Source organism: Fulmarus glacialis, unplaced genomic scaffold, assembly GCF_000690835.1.
Source record: "Fulmarus glacialis isolate BGI_N327 unplaced genomic scaffold, ASM69083v1 scaffold8903, whole genome shotgun sequence".
Classification (NCBI taxonomy): domain Eukaryota; kingdom Metazoa; phylum Chordata; class Aves; order Procellariiformes; family Procellariidae; genus Fulmarus; species Fulmarus glacialis.
Genome location: NW_009203538.1, coordinates 54,228 through 58,670, shown reverse-complemented (window position 1 = coordinate 58,670; position 4,443 = coordinate 54,228).

The following is a 4,443-nucleotide window of genomic DNA, read 5'->3' as shown; positions in this document are numbered from 1 at the left end:
TAACCTCAACTGATCTAGTGGCAAAGAGATCAAGACTCCTGCCATCATATTAAACACTGGTTTGATCAAATACTGCACTGCATGAAGTGTCCAAAAAAAAAAAAAAATCCAGGGAATGCTTTAGCTGACTCTTTTTGTATTATGCTACATGCTTAATAGATAACTGACTTACTAGAAATAACCATGAATCTACTCCTATCTAACATTACCTTCAGTAAAGGTGACTAATTCATAGTCATCAATTACTTAGAGTTCAAAACAAACTCTCTGCGGAGTACTTCGTAGCTCTTGTTGCTGATATTGTTCCTCAGTATCTGCCTTCCTGAGAGGCCTCTGCCTGTCCCATTGGCAAAGCTCTCTAAAAAGGATACTTTTTCACTTAGGATGAGTCCATGTCTCTGGTGTCCACTAGAAATGAGTAGAGAAGAATTTTATTTTATATGTTATGTAAGAAATGAAACCGTGCTGCTAGGTTCTTGGTGGTGTCATCCCCATCCATTTTCCTCAAATATCTCTTTTACCTTCTTGTACTTAAGTGAATAGGCATAGACCAAGGAAGAGGATGCTTGGTGTTTTGGGTTGTGTGTTGGGTTTTTGGTTTTTTGGTGGGTTTTGTTTGCTTGTTTTTTACCATCTCTACTGAGCCTTGGGGGTATAGAGGTATATTTATCATGGTATTTTTTTTTTTTACTTACTGTATATAAGTTCAAGTGCTAACGGCTTTCTTTATCTGATAGCACAAATAATTAATACTGTTTAGAAACCTATGTGTTGATAAACAAATGCTTTCTCCAAAGCATATTCTGTACTTGCATCTAAACATGGCAAGATTTGACAGCAAGCTGACTGTTTCTGTTGTGCAGTGCCTCGGAAACAACTTCCATTTGGTACTTTATGGTCTAATTTTGTTTCCTTTTTAAGTTCAAGTTGTGTATATAGTAATGTGTATAGAAATTAATGACGTAGTGTTAAGGTGCTTGCTGTTAGATAGCTGCTGATGCATTAACATTGTTTTGGTGCCAATTAGTACCACAGATTGAAAGCATTAAGGAGTTGTCACCTGGTGTTGGTAAAAGCATGGTACCACAGTAGTTGAAAGCAGGGATGGATCGGATCCTCAAGCACTGCTAATAGGATTGGTCTTACGTTTGAAGAAGTTTAAGATGAATGAAAAGGAAAAACTGCTTGAATTCTCCTACAGCCTCCAAATCCTGGTTGAGAAATGAGTTTTCAAGTAACACAACTATTTCCTTTTTCTATAAAATAACTGCTAATAGTTTCTTATGGCTGCATAAAAGATTGCTTTTCTAAAAGAAGTGTTGTTGACATTCCCTGTAAAGGATAAATGTTATTCCATTGCATATACATTGTGTATTTTAAAAAACCAAAACCAAACAAACAAAAAAAGCCCCTGAACAGGTCAGAGCACAAATTATGAACCACACTTGGTCATAAAACAACTTGAAGAAAGATTCTAAGTGCTGCACAGTATGCATTATTTTCTATAACCTTTCTTGCAGACTCTTTAACTTTTTTAATTGAGGAAAAAAATCTGCACTCTAAAAAAAAAAAAAAAGGAGGTGGGGGTGATTCATCAATCCCAGAAATTCCGATTATCCAGTTATTCTACTATTGTTTTCCTAAAATGGATTGTAAAACTTTGACAGGCTTGTTTCCACTGCTGTTGCTATATGAAGTGGCAGGTGGCATTTTGAAGTTGACCATGATTTGTGCTTTCCAATGTGAGTTTTATCATAAAATTTTTACACCTTCTATTTGTATCTAACTAAAGGATTAGTTGGTCTCTTGCTGGGGGATGGGGAGAAGAAAAAGAAATTATAGAGATCAGAATACCTTAATTTGCTTATTTAATGCTTCATCTATTGGTCTGTGAAGCTAATTCTCAAAGTTAATGACATTCCTTGAACAATACAATGTTCCTTGGTCTGTTGTGTTCTTTAAGTAGTTAACTTTTTTGATAGGGAGCTGGAAAACTGGGATGCACCGTTATATTGACTATATGTGTATAAATGCACTTTTTATTTCTGTATGTGATAATGACTTATTGACATAGACTGCTGATTTAACTTTTGATTCTGGATTTGAACCTAGAACAATCAAAACAATATCTATGTAAGGTATTACAGCTGCTAAGTGTCTTTATCATCATGCAATATTGGAAATATAGGATTTATGCTGCATGGATCAGATCTGTGCTCATCAGACAGAGAATTGGTGCAAAAAAACATAATTACTGAGTGTGGCCACAGCTAAATGTTTCAGAGGCATTAAAGAAATCTCATCTTGGGCACTTGTGAAGAAATCAGTTAAGGAAATCAGTTTCTATTTAAACCTGAAATTTGTTAAGGAAACAGAAGAATTGCTCTGTGCTAGAATAATTCTTAATTATTTAAAGTGTTGATTCTTCCTTCCCCCCTACTTCCCCCTGTCATTTGATCTTATTTATTGCTATTATTCAGGATTGAGTCATACTTCAAGTCCACATAAATCTACTCATCCACAAGATATTTGAAAACAGGAAATTTCTTTCTTAGGACCTGCAAGCTGGTCTTAAAGTAGTTGGAAGCTCATCTATTTTATTGTTCCCATTAGCTTTTCGATTGTTTGGAAAATACAGAAAATCAGTTTGATTTAAAGCTGTCTAAAAGTTACTTCCCAAACAAAGCATGAGTTGATAAATATTTGCAAATGATTTTTCCCAGATTCATTGGGTCATGTTCTGGACTTGCATTTCATAATCATTATCTTTGGTTTTGCATATTAAATTTCTGTAGAAAATACAGATACAATAGTTCTGGAAGGTAGTACTCTGTAGTAACTCACTTGTCAAACTGAATTTCAGTTGAAACTTTAGACATGGTTTGAAAATGTTTACTAGATCAAGCCATTAGTTACAAATGTAGTTCTGCCTTTGTGAACTGGTATTTGAGTTAGACGCTCAACACTTCAACATTAACAAAACTAACTTCTGGAGTGTCTAGAAATTCCGTTTCTGTGTATTTGTAGAATCATGAAGGTCACAAACAGCGATTATGTCTCTAACATCTGAAGAAGGTTTTTCAGTATTGGAGTATTGGATGTAGGTGCTCAAGTTCTTTATGGGATCTGGACTGTAACCTACAACATTTCTATATTAAAATGGGCATTTCAGTTTCAGTATGCACTACTGTCTTTTGAATTCTTAATCATGTTTTTTCTATAAATTTGCTTCCATTCCCTGTTCTACACTTCAGTGCTTGGATGCTAGTGAAACAGCTGCTTGTTGTGTCTTACACTTTAAAATGTGGTATGATCATAATGCTGTATGACAAGCTGCATAATACTGGATCAGCAGAGAGAAGAGGAGGCCTGGAAGTTGTAGGCTTCTTGAATGAAACAGTGCACACAATGTGTAAAGATGCACCACATTAACAGTCCTCAAAATAAGAATATTTTTCCAATATGTTTCTTGAAAGGTTGTCTCTTTATGATAGTATGTTGGATATAAAAGCTAGATCATTGTTTCATTTTTACATCATGCATTGTCTGTTAAGAAATTGGATGTGTCTCTGTGCATGTGTTGCTGTGCATTAACAAGCATGTTCAATAGGCTTTGCTCTTGTACTGGAGGATGACAGTCTCTTGAATTTCAGCAGTCATGTGCAATACTAGAAAAGTTTCTATTAAATTAATTTATTGTGATTGAAGAGAGACTCTGGTGCCCATTAATAATGCAATGTCCTTTGTAGAGACTGGTAACTTTCATTCTTGCTTTTGCAATTAACTTGAGCAAATACTGCACTCTCTTAACTTCAAGCATGGGATATTTTTTGCTCTCCTCTATTTATTTTCTCTACTTAATCTATTTGGAATCTATAACTTGTAAGTGAAAATTTGGATGTTTTCACTACTTAGAGCTGTCCTGTAGTTGGAATCATGAATGTGGAATTGTAATTGATGGTTATTTCATGTATCTAATAGCAGAGGGACTGCCCCAGTTCTCTGTAAGAGTTGAAGCAGAATCATTCAACTAAAGCTTGTGCTTTTGAGACTTTTAATGCCTTTCAGTGTACCTTTGAAAATCCTGAGGAAAATTTTGTGGATGGAAAAATGCTGCTTTTTTTCCCCTTCCCCTAAGCTATTGAAAGGAAACAAAGGATGACTTCTCGAATTAGACTTCCTTTCTTACAGAAACATTATCAGCCAGCTAAGCAGCTGTGCCTGTCCATGTTGCACTGGATACGACAGGAGGTGGCTTTTGTACGGTTTAGTGTGTTTCTTGTGGCAGGAAAGGGGGAGGGGGTCAGACCTCAGTTAACTGTAATCCCATGTTAGCTTCACCTGCAACAACTTTTACAAAGATCCAGTTGTTCTGGAAGACGAAGTAGTAGTTTTGCTTAGGAGCCAGTACCTGATTTTTATTTTTTTATTTTTAATTGCATT